The sequence below is a fragment of the Leopardus geoffroyi genome, chromosome D1, assembly GCF_018350155.1.
Source record: "Leopardus geoffroyi isolate Oge1 chromosome D1, O.geoffroyi_Oge1_pat1.0, whole genome shotgun sequence".
Taxonomy (NCBI): Eukaryota; Metazoa; Chordata; class Mammalia; order Carnivora; family Felidae; genus Leopardus; species Leopardus geoffroyi.
The window spans coordinates 72,870,118-72,892,383 of record NC_059329.1 but is presented as its reverse complement, the minus strand read 5'-3'; the positions used below and the strand labels follow the sequence as shown (position 1 = coordinate 72,892,383).

Sequence of the window (22,266 nt, the reverse complement as noted above, 5' to 3'; positions counted from 1 at the left end):
GAAAGGGTAAGAGTTTAATTCATTTTTCTTATTTACATGTAATTATGTCATGTAATCTTAGTTTTTAATGAGGATTAACCATCTTGTAAGTATTCATACGCTTTTGGAATAAGGTACTAATGAATTACAGTTGGAAAAATTATTTGTTGGTACAAAGGCTTATGATTCCTTGTTTCTTGTGTAGGTTAGGTCTGAAAGGACTTGAGGTTTGGGAAATGGCATTCATTTGAGGATAGAGGTTATATCATGCAGATGTTAACCTTACAAAACCCAAGTAAAATAGCTACATTCAGCTATCTCAAATAATAATGTGTAGTCCTTGTTTAGGACTAGATAGCCTAAAATAATGAAAGTCCATTTTTTCCCTCAGTTTCTTAACAGTATTTCACAGTTGATGATAGCATTTTAAAAAAGGGCAAAAACCAAGAACAACTGTAATAACAAAAACCCACTCATAGCTTGAGAGCAAAAAAAAAATTCATGAGAGCTGAGTGGGTTATATATCTCGATGTCAGGAGTATAGGAATAAAAATTGCATTTTATAGGATGTCATCACCTGTCCTGCTTCTGCTATGAGAGTAGTGACATACGGTAAGAATAATTATCTCAGTGGAAACAAATTTATTTACCTGCCGTGGAGCATCCCTGTTCATCTTACTCATGAACTCATCTCACTCATACACTGTCTATGGATTGTCAGTGGTAAGCCAGAGGGGATGATTCCTGAAAAGGGAATATTGGTTTGGGCTGAAATATAGCCATATTCTCCATTTTTATTTGATGTGCACATCTCCTGGGCTTATTCCCTTTCTTTAGGGATCCTTTACACTGAGCTAACAGTTATTTATATGTCCATTTCTTGCCCTATGCCTCATGACTATGTAAAAGTTTTTTCTTTCTGTTTTCCTTTCTAAGGGAAAACAAAATCCCAGGAAAACTCGTTTGTATGGTTCAAGTAATATATGCCATAGCAGCACATCACAGTGAAATGCCATTTACCCTTACTTCACTTAAAGCAGTATAAATTGTTTTCTTAGAACCACTGGTGAAAACCTCAAACCCTAAGGCCTTTTTTAGAAGAATTTTTGAAAAACAACATTTCATTTGAACTTATCTTTCTTGACAAGAACACTTTTTAAAATTTTTAAATAATCTTAATGGATAGACACATACAGTCTAATATGGAGGCTTAGGGGCGCCTGGGTGGCTCAGTCGGTTAAGCGGCCGACTTCGGCTCAGGTCATGATCTCGTGGTCCGTGAGTTCGAGCCCTGCGTCGGGCTCTGTGCTGACAGCTCAGAGCCTGGAGCCTGTTTCAGATTCTGTGTCTCCCTCGCTCTGACCCTCCCCTGTTCATGCTCTGTCTCTCTCTGTCTCAAAAATAAATAAACGTTAAAAAAAAATTTTAAAAAAATTAAAAAAAAATAATATGAAGGCTTACTGTCAGTTTTTGTTAACAAGAAACCTCAAACTTCCCTAAATCCCTTCCCCCTGGCAAAAAGTTGAGATAATTTTTCAAATGGATTTATTTTCTAGCTTGGTGTTTTGGGTGTAAAGAAAGGACAGTGTTCCCTTTTTCTGGCCACAACTGATGTATGAGAGGCCTGCTACATTTCTTGTCAGGTCCTTTCACAGAAAGACAATGATTATTTTATAAAGTGCTATATATTAACTGTAGTTATTTGTCTATATGATGTGCTTCAAAAGGAAAATGATAAATTCAGTTCCATGCAGCTTTTATACTCTCAGGTTTTTGAATATGTGCTTATATGCAACTTTACCCCAAATGCATACCCACTGACACGTTTTCCCAGTTATAGACAGGGACATACCGCTTTTAACCATGCTTCTTCAGTGGAGACTTCATAGTTGGCTAGAATGCATAACACCCAGAATAATGAACTACTCCAGTGGGTGCAGTGGGATGAGCAGGCCTTCTATCCCCAGCTGCACTGACAGAGATAGTTAGCAGGGCTCTGATTTTAATGCTAACTTCTGTGGCTGAAGGACAGTCTGCTGGTAATAGAAGGGATTACTGATGGCTGGAGAGGGGTGCGAAAGAATGAGTAAGGAGTGTGTGCAGTGTGGTGTCCACTAGCACATATGCTCTGGGGGGAAGTTTGGAAGTCCTGCATGGACATCAGAGTCTCTAGCTGCTGTGGGACTTCATGCTCAACAGATGAATGAGAAAGCCACCGTGTAGTTGGTTACAGGCAACATTTCTGACCTTGTATTACAAGTCTCATGTTAAAAATGGGAGAAAGGTGATATATTCAGGTATGCTTTGTGTTACTTCAGGATGAGGCCTAGTATCTTTCTCTCCCTGACCCCAACTTGCCGACAAAGAGTAAGTGAATTATTTTGTAATTTTACTGAAAACTTCATGTATTATTTCTTACAAACACTTTGAATTATGCCCATCCATTTTTTTCCTTTGAGTCCAAGCATTGTGAACATTGTTTGCCTTTCTATAGCAAGCTAGTTTTTTTTTTTAACATTATTTGAAATTGTCTTCTATTAGAGGATCATTTAGGTATCATATCAGTGTAATACATACGTTATATACATGTAATATATAATACATTTGGTGGCTTTATGAGTAGTTCTTATACTACATGTTCAAAGCTCTACCCAGATGACATTTTTATGGATCCATGTAGCCTTGCTCACATAGGAAAACAAGGTATTAGGTTGCTTATTTAGTTATTTCTAAAACAGATGGTTGTATATTTAGTTGTTTCTCTAGAATTTGCATGAGAATGGGTTGACTTATAGTTATGTTAACTTTCCTAGTGCCCTCAGCTTAGAAACTTTGTATATATTTTTTAGGAAACATCTGAATATGCAGGAGAATATAATAATATGGTAATTTTAGAAACTATATTTTCTCTATGACCCATAATACATAGTATTGGCATAGTCATCATTCTTATTGGCATCGTATTAATGTGTTATAGCTACTAATAATCATTTGTTCATACATACTTCCAAGTACTATGTTTGAAAATCCCAGACTTGACTAATAGTAAATGAGGAAGTAATTTATAATTTTCACATTGAATTCTTGTTTTTAAAATTTTTTAAAAATATTTATTCATCTTTGAGAGAGAGAGAGATAGAGTGTGAGTGGGTGAGGGGCAGAAAGAGAGAGAGGGAGACACAGAATCTGAAGCAGGCTCCAGGCTCCGAGCTGTCAGCACAGAGCCCGATGCGGAGCTCGAACCCATCAACCGCAAAATCATGACCTGAGCTGAAGTCGAATGCTCAACCAACTGAGCCACCCAGGCACCCCTCTTTTTTTTTTTAATTTGCTTCCCCTTTTGTAAAGCATACGAACTACTTAAAAATGGCTGATACTTAGTTGCCTGATTTTTAGTATTTATCTATATCACAAAAAGACATTTGTGAAATATTCATAGGGAAGTATTTGTAGGCAGTCTCCAACTTACTAATAGGTAAAGTTCTGAACCTTTATTGTTTGGAATTTGGAATGGATATTCTTGCAGAAACCATGTCATAGGTGATGATTTGGTTCACTGGGCAACCTACTGATACCCATTTACCCCATTATGACTGAATTATAGTATTGACAGTACTATAGTAGCTAACTAGTGTCTGTTAAATGGTATTGCTATGAAATACCATTTTGAAATCTTACCTTACTAACATTATTTTGATGAATTTCTGGTAGTAGGATTTGACTTTTCCTACTTTCACTCTACCAGTACATAGCAGTGAAAATAAAACACCCTTTGAAATGGAGTTTGGGGGGTGAGGCTGACTTCCTGATGTTTCTAGCTATTGAAAGAAAGTAACTGGGTATCCTGGCTGAAGTAGGAGGGAATTGGTAACCTTGGTGGCACTGGTATAGAGATGTGTGTCTGTTTACAAATGAAGGACATCCCTTTGGAGGTTTATATATTTAGAAAGTGAAGAAGGAGCATTTTCTAATTTTACATTGATGAGTCAAAGGATGGAGAAGATCAATACTTGTGCTCATTCACCGTGCATGTCTCACAGTCTATTTGAAGTATTTTCACTGTGTATCTTGTACTTACTTATTTCCACCCTCACACTTTTGGCTTCCAGTTTTTAAGTGGTAACACTAGTGAGAGTAGTTCAGTTTCTAATAGGAGAATAGTTTGGGAACATATTATTTATTAGATCTTCTGTAAGGTGAAGTGATATAAGCATATAGATAGCAGTTGAGTTTGGTTCAAAGTCAAATGTTTCTAAATACATGACAATTCGCCCAAATGAAGACCAGATCTTTCCTGTTTAACTACCTTATATTCTTCATGTGTCAGAAGAAAGTCATATGAATCTGGCAAATGATATATTTTTTTGATTGCTAGAGGAGAAAGTATGAAAAAAGGAGAGTAGTAGGGAGAAAATGGGAGAACTGATATTTAAATGACTCTAAAGATTTAAGTTGTCAGTTTAGAGATAACATTTTGATGAGTTATAGGTAAAATAGAATTTGGTTTCCCCTACATGTGGCTCAAAGTGTAGGGGAAAATTGCTTGGCAATACAAACCATGTTTTTTTCTTTACCTGGGGAGTTTGGGTAAAAGAAAAAAAAAACATTTGGCAAAGTGAAAACTCAGCTGACTACATGCCTACCAAGTGAAAAATCTGATCTTTTATCATCTAAGCACATAGTTGGGTAACTCACAAACAGAAATACCCAGGGTATAGGTTGCAGTGGCAAGAAGCCAACAGTGAAATCAAACTCATAAGCACCCTATAGAAAACCCCTCAAATTACTGCTGTGCTGTTGCCAGCTGTACTGCCAGGGAACAAGAGCTGTACAGATTTCTGTGGAATGACTGGGTTACTTAACACAGCTTGATTGGCTCTGTTCCTACTCCTGTTCTCTTTGGTTGACAGCTGACCACCATACTGGTTTGGTCTGAAATAAGATTGAAGTGAACACAACCACTTATGTGCACCTCCCTGTTGTACACCGCTGTTCTGCCTGCCACCCCAAACCCCATACATACTCTTATATAACTTGCAAAAGGAGAGTTATGTATATAACAGTTTCTTTGAGTAAAGCACACTGAAAGTGGGTGACACTTTCCAGTCCTTTTATCCCACAAATCCATCAGATTTTTCGAAGGAGAGTTATTTTCTTGGTCTTTTATTTGTAAGTGCCTGAACTTATTGAATGTGAAAAGAATGACTTCTTAAATCGTTCTAATTCTGTTAACTTTTCTTCATTTTAAATCACTGCTTTCTTCATGATCCTAGAGCTAGAAGCCATCTAGTCTCTGTCTTGCCCTTGGATAAACTCTGAAAGGTAGTTGCTTCTGTCTTACAGTATTTCAAAAAAGAAGATAGCAAAGATATCCCAAAGGGCACTACATGACTTCAGTTGCTACATTCCAAATTAGAGAAAACTTTGAATGAGCAAGGTGGTTGGATCTTTCCCTGTGACATGAAACTCATGGATTCATTTGTTCTAGTTCCCATTAAGTTTAGAGGCTTTTGAACTTCTTTTGACTGATTCAGAGTAAGAAATACATTTTTATTTAATTTTATTTTTTTAATGTTCATTTATTTTTGAGAGAGAGAGAGAGAGAGAGAGTGAGTGAAAGGGCACGAGCCGGGGAGGAGCAGACAGAGAAAGGGGAACAGAGGATCCAAAGAGGGCTCCGTGCTGACAGCAGGGAGTCTGATGTGAGGCTTGAACTCACAAACTGTGAGATCATGACCTGAGCCAAAGTCATATGCTTAACTGACTGAGCCACCCAGGCCCCCATAAATTTTTATTTTGGCCATGTAATATAATATAAGTGAAATAAAGTTTTCATGAACAATACTTACCCTTAATATGTGCAATGTGTTCTATTTTCTCTTTCTTTCTCCTTGCCCCCTCTTCTTTTGTTTCCTCTCTCTTCCCTCCCATTCTCTCTTCTTTTTAATAAGAAAATGACAGTTGGAACTCAGAAAATTGATTTTATTCATCAACCCACAGTTTGAAAAGTGTTGCATTAAATAAGCAAGCTTTTTTTTTTTTTAAAGATTTGATCTTCATATTCTTTGATATACCATTGTTTTTAAAGAACTAAGTACCCTCCAAAGGACACTAATTTCATTAGGAAGATAAATTTTATATCTCAATAGTGGCATATGATCTATTAATAACACCATGTATTAAGAATTAGTTGTGCCAAATTTTGTGTTAAATGCTTTCTATTTATTTGTCATGAGAATTTTCTCATTTAAGCTTCATAACTACCCTATGATATAGAAACTATTCTTATACTCATTTTTATAATTGATCAAATTGAGGATCAGAGTAGTATAATCAACTTTTCCAAGAGTAACACAATAAATGATAAATTTACAAATTGAAGATTGTTTGACTCAATGACCATGCTCTTTCTCTTAACTCTAATAACTTCTTAATTTTGGCTTCAAAAAATTGTACAGTCTATATCATAAAGGAAAGAAAAACAGACTTATGATGATGAATGCCACATATTTTTAGTAATGTAAATTGAAAGTTTTTGATAAAATAATTTTCATTCTCTAAAGAAAAATAGGAAAAGAAAAGAAGAAAGAAAACCCTCTCTAGAGCCATGGATAGAAAAACTTGCTGCTTTATTTAGCTCTTGTATAATTAAGTCTTATAAAATTTTTCTTTTTAAGGAAAGAAGAAATAGATATACATGGATTACATCTTATGCTACAGGCCAGGATATTTTAGTGAGTCAGAGGAACTCAAACATGAATGAAGAGTGGAATTTTCCTTTCGTTTTCTATAATAACTATATTTGTTGAAGAGAAAAACGGAGGAAAAAATGACTATCATGCCTGGTTTTGAAGAAAACTTGTTTATATGTGTAATACATTGGAGAAATTGTTTGGGATCACTTGGACTATGCAGAAATGTGACCACTAAAATTCTTAAGTAAGGTGTGGAGCTATCGGCTCCATGAAACTAATTAGGTCAAAGAAAAGTGATTATTTGTGAAGGTAATTCACTTACCTCATTTTTCCCATCTTTTTCTGGAAAAGCGGAAATATTTTAGAAAGAAAATAATAAGGGATACAGTTGGTTTTTATGACCTCTTTTATTTCTGTCCCCAACCTCTGTCACATTCTTAAGTTTAATACACAATAACTTCTCTCTTTTCCCCTTTCTGTATCTTTCCTCTCCTCTTTTATGACTGTTCTTTCCTGTCCCTCCCCCCCCTCCTCCCCTCTATCTTCTCATCCTCTCTGCCTCTTCTTTCATTTTGCATTTTTATGTGCAATCCTTGTAATCTATATTTTAACCTTCATTCTCTTATTAGAAAGATAATTCTTTTATCTTCTAAGTAAGGCAGAAATGGACATTGTGTTTATTAAAATGGTGATATAGAAAGATAACATCCTTTCTTAATTATTCTTTCTTTCTTTCTTTCTTTCTTTCTTTCTTTCTTTCTTTCTTTCTTTCTTAGAAAGAGAGAGAGAGAGCTCACTTGGGAGAGAGGGGCAGAGGGAGAGGGAGAGAGGGAATCTTAGCAGGCTCCATGCCTAATGCAGAGCCCCAGCACGGGGCTGTATCTCACGACCATGAGATCATGACTTGAACCTAAATTAAGAGTCAGTCCCTTAACTGACTGAACCACCTAGGGCCCCTATCCTTTTTGTCTTCTTGCATTCTGTTCTTTCTCCCATAAAGCAAACACATATTTTAAAAAGAAATCTATTGTCCAATTCTGGAAAATGTTGAAATATTGCCTTCTACTTTGTATCTTCTTGGGATGTGTCTATGGTCTTTGTATGGCCATTTAGGAGAAAAACCAAAGATTCCACACTAGAAATTAGCACTAACTCAGATACTTCTGCTACACTAACTATAAATGAGCCTTTGTAAATGCATTTTTTTATACAAGGGGATGGACTTGTGCAGTATGTAATTGCTATGTGATGCTATCTAGTGGAGAATTTAAAAGGAGGCAGGAGTGCTAGATCTATAAACCTCACAGAACTCAAGGTCAGAATTCTAAAACCAGCCTCTTCAAGGGTACTCAGACAAAGTGGAATAAGATGAAGTCGAATAAGTAAAGATACTACAAGGGTGCCTGGATGGCTCAATCGGTTAAGTGTCTGACTCTTGATTTCAGCTCAGGTCATGATCTCAGCGGTTCCTGGGATCGAACACTGCATCGGACTCTGCACTGACAGTGTGGAGCCTGCTTCGGATATTCTTTCTCCCCGTCTCTTTGCTTCTACCCCACTTGAACACCCTCTCTCTCTCAAAATAAAGAAATAAACACTTAAAAAAAAAGATACTACAAAAACGTGCTTTGAAGTCCAGAGGAAGGTAAGAAAGGAGTACTTTCCGTGATGGTAGAGTGTAATAAGTACATGATCAATAATAGGTACATGACAGAGATATGTTGATGAAACTGTCAAATATTGCTGTGGGTAGACAGATTTGGTTTATGAATAAGCATGTAAAAACACTCACATGCATGGCTGCAATTATGTTGGGAAAATACACAAATATTCAAAACATAGGGCAATTTTTTTAGTGTGTTGGTAGAGTGAGATAAGAAAGAAAGTGTATCTATATTTCAATAAAATGGGAGGTAAAGGAGAGCAGTAATTCACTGTAAGTTGGGAAAGAATCTATAGAGTTGGTGGATTATATAAGTTACAGTTTCCCTGGTTTATTGAGTATAAACTAATAGATCTAATGTTACTCTGGTGTTATCTTATTTTTCTATTTTAATGTGAATCTTTAAGTAGAATCCAAGCTTATACATTTTTAGATACAGATTCTATTCTTGATTCAAGATTCTTCTGCATCTTAGGATCATGTACTGCTCTCAAGATGAAACCTCCCCATACCACCATTGGTTCTAGTATCTCTTAAAGGTAACCAAAATAATTGAATTTTTATGATGGGGCAAATACAGCAAATATTATTAATTGATTCTTATGTGGAAGTTAACTTTGTTTTGTTCTACACTTTGGGCTTTAAATCTAACCTTGGCCAGCCTCCTTGGTCACAAAGAGGAATTGGCTGAGAGAAAGTAGACACATTACCAGCAATCTATAATCTACTTAGGAAACCTAATCCCTACTCTTTATCACTCTTGATTTCAATGTTTGTCCATTCAACAATTTATAACAAAAACAGATACCTCACTTTTCTCTCTCTTTAGTCTTTTATTTAGCAATCCATTAAATATCTGCAGAATGGAGGCCGGTTTTGCACACAATGTCAGAATGATTCCATAATGACAACCTGCTTTAGGATGTGTTCTTTGGGTCCTATGTGTTTTGGGATAAGGAGGAGCAAAGAGAATTACCATTTATTGAAAACCTACATGTGTTACCTCATTTAATTTGTACAAGAGCGCTGAAATGACAATTACATTTAGATAAAGAAGTTATTTGGAATCAGGAAACAACTTTATTAAAAGCAAAATTGTCACAGATACTTATTTAAAAGACAACACTTATAGAAAATGCCAACTTATCCTTGCCATTATAGTGCGTTGGAATGAGAAATAAATGAGATATGAAGATATGTGAGAAAATACTAATAACGAGACATAAATAATTACTATTTGCCTCACCTCCACAGTAAACTATTAGAAATAATGCATCTAAAAGAGGAAATAGCACTGTAATTAACTTTGACTTTATAACATGATATCTCAGAAAAGACAATGATTCATACTTCTGCTCAAGTGAGAAAACACTTCTTGTTTTCATTTACTTTCATGTATATTGGCTAGATAGGGGAGCCTTGGTAGAACCACAAGCATAAACTATTTTTAACATGCTCATATAATTTGCCTCCCGGGAAAGGGATCTTTTGATCCAAAGGGGTTTTGATGACAAAAGATATCCTAAAATGACATTAATTTCAGTTTCTACTTCTTACTTTTTCATTCCAAGTTTCAGTAGATAACAGTGACAAATTTTTATTTTTATTTATTTACATTTTTAATTTATTTTTATTCTTTTTTAATGTTTATTTTTGACAGAGAGAGACAGAGCATGAGCGGGGGAGGGGCAGAGAGAGAGGGAGACACAGAATCCGAAGCAGGCTCCAGCCTCCGAGCTGTCAGCACAGAGCCTGACGCGGGGCGAGAACTCACAGACCGCGAGATTGTGACCTGAGCCGAAGTCGGACACTTAACCGACTGAGCCACCCAGGCGCCTCAATAATGACAAATTTTTAAATAAGATCTAAAAAAAAAAAATAGGTTAGGTCAAATGTTTAAAAAATAGGTAAGGTAAAAAGGTAGAGGAAGTATCTTTATTTTTTATTTTAAAAATTTGTGGAGATTTTGTCAAGCACCTAATACCATGGTTGATTTATAGCAGATGCTTAATAAATATTATTAAAATGAAATGTGGAAATAAATACGTGCATATTCATTTATTTATTCTTTTTCTTTTAATTCAACGGATATTTACTGAGGGCTTAATTTGTTCCAGATAGACATGTTTGAGACTTAAGTGTGAATAGCATATTAGAGCCAGCCTTTAAGTATCTTAAAAATCTAATGGAGAGACAGGTAGAGAGAAAATATAACAACATATTAGCCTTAGGATTGAGATATGAATGAAATAAGATACATAGAATTTGAAATTTTCCAGGGAGAATTTTGGGGAAGGCTTCATTGAGTAGGTTAACATTAGATCTGCTTCTTAAAGGAGTTATAAGGAATTACTTAGAGAGGATGTGAAGATAGAGAGAATGTTCTAAGTCCAGGGAATAGCACTTGTAAAAAGCACCTAGAGATTAAAAAGGCCTGGTATATTTTGAGAATTGTAATAATTCAATATCATTGCCACATGTGGAGCAGAGGGGATGGGGAAAGGAATTGGGCTGAAGAAATACACTTGAGAGTTTTTGGTGGTGCAATTGATTATTTCCTGATATGAACCTGAAAAATGTTTAATTTCAACGAATTAATTTCAGTAAGATGTGGAATTTTCTAGGAAATTACCCATTTTATTAGAATCTCCATGATACACCTTTTTGTGCCTTTACTATAGCAAACAAGATATTAAGCTGTTATGTAAGAGACTAAAATGATGAAGTTGTGCAGAGAGTGACAACATAAGGAAGGAGTTTGAAATAATGTATTGAAAGAGTTGTTAGTCACTTTTCCTTAAAATGGTCCTTTTTGAGTTGCTTTTTGAACTTACTTATACTTTGTCAGCCAATAGATTTGCTAGACAGCTTACAGGTCAGTCAAATGGTTCTAAATTCTAAGAAGTAAAGACACTGGGTGCTAACACAAATACAGTTTATTTATGGTTAATAGCTTTTATTTCTATTTCTAAGAGAAAAAGTAGAATATACAAAATATGTGAATGCCTCTCATCTTGCTAGCTACAGAGAAATGTTAGCTGGGTATATAGCTTTGGTTTCCTCATTTCTGCGAACTCCGTACATACAATATATACTTTTAAGACTTTATTCCAGACGCAGGTTTCATTTTCACATAAAGAGAATGTCAGGCTTTACAATGTTTGTTATTTTTCATTTATTTTTTTTTTCTTCCAGAGAAACACCTCAGAGGTTTCAGACTTCATTTTAAAGAAATTAGAGTTCCTTCAACTTTAAATTGCTTCAATAGGTCACTACCAGATTATAGAGAGCATGATGTGTTTTACAAGTTGAAAAGTTTTCCACCAAGTAATAGCAGCAGTGAAAATTGTCAGAGAAACAACTAATTAATCTCTGCTCCTTTACAGCTGTTTAATGCAATGCATAACTAAAAGTCCTGTTAAATTAATTAATGATTTCAATTATGAACTTTTCTCCAAAATGTTATGATTCGTATCAGGCTGATAATGCAGTGACCTGGGAGTGTGAAATCTGTGTTATGAAGAGAGTCGCCAGTTAATTGATTCACAAATTATTTAAAGTTTGTTGCACCCAAGGGAGTGCTCAGTTTCACGACAGTCATTTCTTAAAGTGTACAAACTCCTTTTTCACCTTAAGAATGTCTTCAGTTATTAAGCATGATAAAATGCCAGCATGTTTCTGGGGCTGTGAGTAATCTTAACATTTATGATATAGAATCTGTAGGTTAATACATGGAGGTTAAATCTGTATTGGAAGGAGAAAAAAGTTAGCTAATTTACCAATGATTCTCTTTCACGGCAGATTTTTCATTGCTTTTATTTTACTAATTTCAGTTTTCTAAACATTACTCCTTAAAGTTTCTTTTCTTTTGCACTTGGTATAGAATGAGGATATTTCATGTTAAAAGACAATATAATTATGCATTCATAGGACATTTTTAATGAGTCATTAACATAGTATAACTTGTTTTGATAATTGGTGTTTGAAGCATTTGGATTGTTGGTAGGTCTAGAATGTAGCCTTAAAGTTGGAGAAGGTTTTGACTTCTCAATGAAAGAACGTTAATTTCTATAGGACACCTTGAGTGTTTTTATAGTATGTAGGAAAAAATTAAGAGAGTCATTGCTTCCAGTCTGGTTATTTTACCCATAACTTAAATAGCAAATAAAAGTGTACATATATACAAGGAGAAGGGAAGGAATCAATAATATCATTAATATTTTACAACATATTTATTAAAGTTTTATTAATGTTTCTATGCTGGGCTTGAGCTGATGTCAGTGTAGATGATATGACCATGAGTAAGAACCCTTTCCTGATTGCCCACGGCTGGCTGAAATGGAAGGGAAAGAGGTGATACTTGAGGAGCGATTCAAGTAGGAAGAGAAGGAAGTGGAGAGGTTTCTGGATATGAGTCGAGGCTGTATTATCAGTGGCCTCTATAATCTTTTCTGTTCCATACACATATTAGGGCTTAATGAATACTAAAAAGTCTAGTGGTTTTAGGGTGATTGAACAATATCTTTAGCAGTTTCACTCCAATTTGATAAGCAGTATAAGAAAAACATTTTGTATTAAATTTAATGAAAGAATTTTGTCTTGCAGCTCTGAACTGGTAGATGTATTTACAGGATGGAGCAGGAAGATTGTATTTTGGACAAACACTGTGTTTGAAAATTTCACTTATCCTGGTGACTCTTCTATTTTACTTTTCTCATTTTTTTTGACCCAAGAAAATTGCCCAAAGAGAAGACAAATAGAGAAACAATATTATCAAAAATAAGTTTAACTTTGTGAAACTTGCTGCAGGGCAAAAAGGAATGGACTTGAAAGGGAAGTAAATTTATACTAATTTTTGCATTGTAGGAAATGTACTATTTCAGACACTGACTGACTGCTTCTGTTTTCTAAAATTAAGGAGCCTATAATCTCAGCACCATTAACAAGTGCTGTCATTCAGATACACAGTGTCTGGCTGATTTAAATAAAATGAAATGAAGATAGTTGTTTCTGGTCCCTTGGCTTCACTCATTGCCATAAACATATGCTCTGCGTCCCGCTTCTTTCCATCTTATTTATGACTTTAATTTGTTGTGTGGGCTGCGCTAGAAATTAAATTTAATATAATTCTCCAAGGGACCCTGTCATATAATAACATGGTAATTTCTGTGTATCCTTTTGAAAAATGAGGAAATTAATTCTTCCTGACATGTTCTAATTATTCCAGTGTGAACGGCAAATCCGTTTTTCCTAGCCCCTGAAGTGTTATAGGCAAATGGCTGGTGTTCAAAGCTGAGGTGCTAATGCTGACCAGCAGTGCGTTTAATTTGAAACATGAGCAGACACCTTTCAACACACCTTTGTAATACTGGAGTACTTTACAGAAATTAATTCACTACTTATTTGGCAGCTTAGCCTTGGGGTTATGTTTTTTTATTCATCAATACTATAGTCATGTTAGCATAATATTTCCTGTTTACTTCAGTGTTTGGTGTCTATGTATAGAACTCAGAGTGTGCAATGGATGTTTCAATTGTATTAATGACAGAGAATCCACACACTTCAGAAATACCAGTTGTGTGCCAAATTGTATTTATACTTTATAGAGAAATGTAGTAAAGTCTTGAATGTTAACTTAATTATAGTCTATGCTTAGCAGCTTTAACTGAAATTACATAGTGTAGGAATTATTGGGACAATCTTGCTGTGAAAAGACTACTATACACTCTGCTGCCCTGCTGTACATTTTAGTGGTGAAAATCCAATTTATTATACAGGGAATGAGACTATGAAAAGTCAGTTTGCGAATAAAATTTATGGAATAATAATCTCATGTTCTGAACTCTGCTTAGAAGAATGTAGATATGCCTTGGGAGATAAAGGGTTAAAGTCATTTATTAGCATTATTGGCCATATATGAAGTACATGACTTACTCACTTGGGCCATTTGGATTCTTTCATAGGTTTTGTAGTATTTTTTAGAGGAATAACAAAAATAACCTCCTGATTCTTGGTCATTTATATGTAATCTTCATTGTAAAATTATCTATTATACACTTCTCTAATCAGGGCAATCATTTGTGTCAGCCCTGATACGGTTCCTTTGTTTCAGTGAGCAGTTGATAAATGCCATTACATATTGGTCATTTATTGTTCTAATTAAGAAGACAAGGGAATGCGTGAGATTCTACTTAAAATAGAGGATGGAAATACAATTAAGCTTAAATAAAAGAAGTAGAATTGTGTTCAGAGTGGCTGCAGTCAAGGTTCTCTGTTTATCTGTTTTTGTATCTATATATTATATTCCCTTTCAATTTTAACTTAAATAGGAGAAATGTTAATGGTAATAAGTAATTGTTCTAATAAATGGCATTAGTATTAATTAATTAATACCATATTTTTTCCTGTTGACTATTCAGCTGCTAGATAAAATTTTATTCTCACCATCAGTCTACTGGGGGCTATTGTCAGATTTAGATTATGGACAGGAGGGAACATATTTAAGACTTCTCTGTCTTAGCTTTCCCATATACTAGATTAATGGAAAAAATTAGCTTCTTTTGGCTGGAAACGGAGTAGAAAAGATTTCTTTATTGGCGTCTCTAGGCGGTCTTGAACTTCTGGGTTAGGCAAAAGAACATAGCAACATGCTTCTTCCCATTCAAGTACATGTCCCTCTCTACTGTTCTTATCAGGGTAAGGTTATTTCTGTGGCTCTCTGTAAGGGTAGGATATGGCAGAAGGTATTGAGAAGTAAAGAGGGAGTCAGGTTGTCCCATCCTAGTCTACAGACTATACAAGTTGCTGAAGATTTCCTATCATAGACTTCTTTGTTCTCTAAGATAGGAAGGGAAATCTATGGCCCATCTGGCTCTTCTCTTTTACTTTTCCTTTTTTTCCCTACTGAAATTATGGAGGAATTAGCACCAAAGAACAGAGACTGAGGCTAGGCCAGATCCTGTCCCTACTAGACCAGATCATTTTTAGAGCCAGATACATCATTTAAATTGAAGTGACTGAAAGAAAGAATTGAGGGTTAGAGAATCAGCTCAATTCTTGGCAAATCAAGCAACAGACTCTCTTTCTCTCTCTGTCTCCCTCTCTCTTTTTGAAACAGACCCTTAAGTAGAGAGAGCGAACTAATAGTTACAAGAGGGGAGGTGGGTTTGGGGATGAGTTAAGTAGGTGATGGGGATTAAGGAGTGCACTTGTGATGAGCACTGGGTGATGTAAAGAAGTGTAGAATTACTATATTTTACACCTGAAACTAATATTACACTGTACGTTAACTAATTGGAATTTAAATAAAAATTTTAAAAAAGAATCCCCCCAATTCTTAACATTTTCAAAATAAAAGATCCATAAAGAGTTGTTGAATAGGCTAAACTAAGCTGCTCATATGTGCAATGATGCATGCACCTAGTTCCATTCTCTTTCTAGGAAGGAGACTGCAAACATTTCTTTTTCTTCTTTTTGAGAGAGAGAGGGAGAGACATAGAGAGAGAGAGACAGCAGGGGAGGGGCAGAGAGAGAGGGAGGGAGAGAATCCTAAGCAGGCTCCACACTGTCAGCACAGAGCCTGACATGGGGTCTGAACACATGAACCATGAGATCCTGATCTGAGCTGAAATCCAGAGTGAGACACTTGACTGACTGAGCCACCCAGGCGCCCCTAAAAACATTTTTATATGCTTCCATCAGGATGCTGCAATCAGTGGTTTCAGCAAAATAAATTAAAAGAGGTAAATAGTCCCCAATTTTGAAATTCTTTCTTTTAAAAAATCACTTAGGCTCAGTTTTTAGTCATTTTAATTAAAAAAAATCTTTTACAATAATTTTAATATCCAGAAAAATATATTAAACTTATTTCTAAATACTCCCTATTAGAATCAAAGAAAAGTTGATGCATATGTTAAATTTTATTTAAATAGATAAATTGGGGACTGTTTATTAATTATTTTGCATATATATGTGTATATATGTATACATACACACACAAATAAACACTTGCATACTTCTAAAAGGCCCATACTTGATTGATCTTCTTCCATTAAACTCATTGATACTTTCCTTTTATATCAGTGTGTTTCATAAAGCATTTTCATTCATTTTGCAAGCTCATTCAATTTTGTTTACTGATTACTATAGTTTAGAACAGGATTTTCTCTATAGTCACATATGTTTATATTTTTACACCAATAAAAACAAATAACATTTATTAAGCATATGCTTTATGTGCATGTCTCATGTAAAACCAAAAATAACTCTTCAAGTTAGTTACCATAGTTTATGAATATACTCATAAATAAAAAAACATTTTATTTTGTTGGTGAGGGAAATAAGCACAGAGAGGTTAAGTAACTTGCCTACAACTGTATAGTTAACAGGTGGGGGAATGAATATTTTAACCTATCAACCTATGCTTAGAACAGTGCCTGTCACATGAATATTAGTTGTTACTGGGTTTTTTGGTTTGTTTGTTTGTTTGTTTTTTGGTGGTGTGTGTGGGGTAGAGTGCTGGGAGTTTTGAATTTCAACCAATATTTGTTGACTCTTTTTATTATTATGAATGAGATTATGAGGCTTACTTGAGAAGGTGAGGAAGAAATTAGACTAGCTGATCTTTAAACCTAATTTGTGAGCTTAGATACTTTTAAGAGCTTCAATCTCAGTTTGTCTAAGTAGATAGTCTTTGAGCATGTGTTAAAAGGTTCTCTTTTAGATTCTACACAGTATATAAGATGTTTCTGCTCTAATGAAGTTTACAATCTAGTGGGGGTTGGGATATGGGAAAACATAATGACTATAATACTGGGTTGAATAAGATTAATAATTTTATTTTATACTTCAAAATAGTTCAGGGGAGAATTTATAAGTCCTTACATTCTTAAATGAGTTCATAGTCTCAATTGGATTTTATGCTTGGTCCATAGAGAAGGTAAGACGCTATGAAAGGATAATAATTTTGGGGGTAGGACAAGGTGTGGTGATATCCTACGTATTAAATTTGAGGTGCTAGTTGGACCAATATGTGGACATGTCAAATAGTTAAAATGACAGCAAAGTGATATTTACTGAAAAACTTCCTATGGAAGAAGAATAGAATACATCACTACTTAGAAGGCATTTTTGGGTTGCTTGTGTGGGCCGGTTGGGTGAGCCTTGGACTTTTGATTTCAGCCCAGGTCATGATCCCAGCATCACTGGGATTGAGTCCAGGGTCAGACTCTGTGCTAAGTGTGGAGCCTGCTTGGGATTCTCTCTCTCCCTCTGCCCCTCTCCCCTGCTCATGGTCTCTCTTGCTCTCTAAAAACAAACAAACAAACAAACAAACAAATGGCATTCTCATGTAATCCTTCTAACAACCTAATAAAACAGCTGTTATTACTGTCAACCTTATTTTACAGATAAGAGAACTGAGAGGCCTAAAGTTTCAAAATTGGTAGATGACAGAGCTGGGGCTTAAAATTAGATCTATCCGATGCTGTGCTCTTAACCACAAAATTATACTGTGTGGAAGTGCAACTAGAAGAGAAGTCTGGGCTAGAGATGTAGATTTGGAAATTATCTGTAAAGGAGCGATAATTACAACCATGGAATTATACATATGGTATCCTAAGAAGGGGAGGGAAAGGGAGACAGTGAAAGAACAATATAATACTAATCAAAGAATAATAACTAGGAAAATTTTTATGTCACAGAAGTGAAAAGAGAAGAGAATTTCAATAAGAAGGGAGTGACCAACAGTATCAAATAATGCTGAGAATTTTGGAAAATGAGGATTTGTCAATAGGAGCTTATTGGTGAAGTCAGAAGCTAGAAGACAGAGCACTGTGGTGTGAAAATGATGATCCGGAAGTAGTGACAAAACAGTAGAATACTTTCCAAAGGAGCTTGGTAGCTTAAGGAGCAAGTGAATGGGGACAGTCCCTTAATGTTACAGAGACCACTGAGAGAAGGCTTTTTTAAAATTTTAGAATAGGGAGAATACAATTGTTTTTATAAACAGGAGGAAACATGAAAAGAGAAAGAGAAGGGAGGAAGAAAGCTAAAAGAAGAGAGAGAAAAGGAAGAAAAAAAATTTTTGTCCCTACTTCTTGAAATAGTTTTGCTCAAAGACATTTTTGATAGATTATTCTTTCCTAGGGCTGCTGTAACACAATACCACAAGTGAAATGGCTTAAATCAACAGGAAATTATTCTCTTGCAGTTCTGGAGGATAGAAGTCCAAAATCAAGGTGTTGGTAGTGGCTACTTTCCCTATGAAATTTTCCTTCTTTCTTCCTAGCTTTTGGAAGCTTGATGGCAGTGGTTGGCATTTCTTGGTTTATAGCTGTGTAACTCCATTCTCTGCCTTTTGACGTTCCGTGATGTTCTCCCTGTGTCTCTGTGTCTTCGCATGGCTGTCTACTTATAACAACTGTAGTCAGATTAGATTAAGAGCCCACTGTATTCCAATATGGCCTCATCTTCATTTGGCTGATTTTATCTGCAATTATGTTCAAATAAAGTTGCATTCTGAGGTACTGGGTGTTAGGACTTCAACATATCTTTTTTTTGCGGGGGATGGGGGGAAGCAAGCCATTCCATAACTATAGATGTTTATGGATTACTTTGTCTTTAAACTCAGTACAGCTCTGAGCTACTTTTTAAGCATCTCCTCCCAACTGGAGTGTTATTTGTTCATTAGTTCTGCAAATAGGATGTGGGTAACTTGGAATTTTTAGTATATGAATCTAAAATTTGTAATGCTATTTCAAGTTGAGGTCTGGCGCTTACTTTGCTCACTTCATCTTCTAATGTCAGCAGTGCATTCCATGTACTATTATCTTAACTCAAGAAATATTTGTTGAGTACCTACCGTGGTCTAGAACGATGATAGAGACTATGGGACACAGCTGGTGTGCTGTGCAAAGTTTGTTCTTTGGATTATAAATGTTCCAAGATATGGATCCTTCCAGCTTTAATGGTGCCAAGTAGAGTTCAGGATGGCTGGTCAGAACAAGCACTTCTAGCCACTAGCATCCTTGAGAGTTTCCTTCAGCATGACATACAAATCTTAGCAATTTTTCTGTGTGCATTGGAATGTAAAAGATGGGGAGCATTTCTGGGTTTACAGAGAAGTATAAATTGTCCCTGCCCTCCAGGAGATTATAATCTGACTAGAAGCTAACAACAGGATATGAATGGTGGCAAGACTTGGAAAGGTGGATTAGGGTCAGCTACTGCAAGTAATTTAAGGACCAGGGTCATGTCTTAGATAATTTTGGTCATCTGTGATGTCTAGCTAAGTGTCTTGCATATATTAAGTGTACAGTAAAATAAGTGTGAATGATTGGCTAATTGAAGCCTTAAAACTGGAGAATGGTAAAATTAAAAAAAAAAAAGAAAAAAGTAAGAGAATAGCATATTCTAATTTGATATGCTTGGTGGTTATTTTGAAGACCCCAAAGTTGCTTATTAAACTCCTGTTTTCCTAGTTATTTTAAATATTTTATGGTTCTCTTTCTTATTGTGTATCTTTGACTTGTTTAGTTTAGTAATAAGCTGAATGATCAACAGATCTTGAAATAGTCTGTCAACTGAGCTGTATTATTGAGATGGGGGGAGAGAAGAACAATTACAAATGTTTTGAACGACTGTTTTTCTGGGGAGAGGGACTCACTGAAAACTTAAAAAGCTAATCAAAATGTTAATTAGCTCACCTTTCAACACCACATTTCTTCATCTTTAAAATGAAAGTGTTGAAAAAGATGTTCTATTTGGGCCCTTCTAGATCTAAAATTCTATGATCCTACAAGTAAACTGTATTATTACATAGTTCATATTCTTAAGGGGAAACTTGCATACATATTTCATGCTTTGGCTGTTAGCCTATAAGTTGGAGTTTTATGTATATAAGTACATCGTTATACAAAGGCAATTTAAAGATAATTTGGAATTTGCAAAATATATAAAATCAAGCAATTAAAAATAAGTATAAAGTATATTCTAAGGTTAACTTCTCAGTTCATGAAACCATAACCCTCTTCAGAAGAAATTAGATTTGATTACATTTAAAGTCATGTGATTTTTAACAAAAATCAATATTCATATGCAAATAATTTGTATTCTGCACAATTATTACTATTCATGTCTTTTATTTTTTATTCTGTTAAAAATTGTTAAGTTTATTTATTTAAATTGAACTTAATTAATATACAGTGTAGTATTTAAAAAAAATTTTTTTGTTAATGTTTATTTTTTTTTTTATTTTTTTTTTTTTAATTTTTTTTTTTTTTCAACGTTTATTTATTTTTGGGACAGAGAGAGACACAGCATGAACGGGGGAGGGGCAGAGAGAGAGGGAGACACAGAATCGGAAACAGGCTCCAGGCTCTGAGCCATCAGCCCAGAGCCCGACGCGGGGCTCGAACTCACGGACCGCGAGATCGTGACCTGGCTGAAGTCGGACGCTTAACCGACTGCGCCACCCAGGCGCCCCTGTTAATGTTTATTTTTGAGAGAGACAGAGACAGAATGCGAGTGGGTTGGGGCAGAGAGAGAGGGAGACACAGAATCCGAAGCGGGCTCCAGGCTCCCAGCTGTCAGCACAGAGCCCGATGTGGGCTCGAACTCACTAGCTGTGAGATCACGACCTGAGCCGAAGTCAGATGCTCAACCAACTGAGCCACCCAGGTACCCCAATATACAGTGTAGTATTTGTGTCAGGAGTAGAAATCAGTGATTCATTACTTACATATAACACCCAGTCCTCATCCCAACAAGTGCCCTTCTTAATGCCCATCCCCCATTTAGCCCATCCCCCCCCCACCTCCTCTCCAGCAACCCCTAGTTTGTTCTCTGTATTTAAGAGTCTCTTATGGTTTGCCTCTCTCTCTGTTTTTATCTTATTTTCCCTTCCCCTATATTTATTCATCTGTTGTGTTTCTTAAATTCCATATATGAGTGCAATTATATATTTGTCTTTCTCTGCTTGACTTACTTTGCTTAGCATAATACATGCTAGTTCTAACCATGTCTTTATTTTTAATCAATACTTATTTTGTTTCCTATTGCAATAGAACATTGAAGAAATAATCTTGCAATTACATCAGCTGTGCAGATGAGTCATCAATTAATAATAACTAAGTTAACTGTGATGAATACTATTATCTATCTTACATATTGAACAGTGAGGCTGTATAGTAATTATATACTTATGGCAGCTTATTTGAAATTAGATTGTTATTGTTTAACATGTAATATAACATGTAATATAAACCTGAATGCTAAAAAATCCAAGATATAAATATATCTTTAAATATTTGTGATTACCATTTTTTCTGTGAATGATTTTATAAATTAAATTATAGTATTTTCTCTCAAGTGATTAAAATGTTTAACTTATACAGACCATAGAGATGGCATCTCAAGTTTTCTATTTGCTCACTCACAAAACATTTCTTGAGCATTTGCTTATGAACCAAGTATTCTGCTAAAGGCTGAGGATGCAAATCTAAACAGGACAGGTTTCTTTATGTCAAAGAGCTTATGGGTTAGAGGGGGAGATAAGATAGGTACATAATTATAGTACAGTATACTATCCAATGATGAAGGTTTTTATAAAGTGCTGTAAGCTAACAGAAGAAGAAATTAATTTAAAAGAAGATATGTAAGGAAAATTTTGAATAAAGCAGTGACTTTGAGTCCAGTATTGATAGGGGAATAGGAGTTCAAAAAAAGTAAGCCCCACAATGGCTCTTGCTCCTTTGCTCTATTATTCTATCTCTTGTGCCTAGAACAATGCCAGGCACAGAATAAGTATTTTAATAACTATTTTTGAATGTTGAATCATCATGAGGTATGGAGGAAGGATTTAAAAAGGACACACCCAGAAGCACAAAAACCATGGGCAAAAGCATAGAGGCATGGAAGTTCATGGCATAT

General features: G+C 35.3%; 1 protein-coding gene and 1 long non-coding RNA gene across 19 annotated transcripts in view; one reads left to right on the top strand and one right to left on the bottom strand.

Annotated features, from left to right (window-relative positions):
• The window catches only part of SOX6 (SRY-box transcription factor 6), a 619,662-nt gene that overhangs the window by 140,422 nt on the left and 456,974 nt on the right, over positions 1-22,266 (top strand). The window lies entirely within an intron of this gene.
• On the bottom strand, positions 18,456-20,522 carry LOC123601426. The gene is made up of 2 exons (XR_006714107.1): positions 20,043-20,522; positions 18,456-18,826 (listed from the first exon to the last, which is right to left on the bottom strand). It is a non-coding gene; the product is annotated as an uncharacterized LOC123601426 (long non-coding RNA).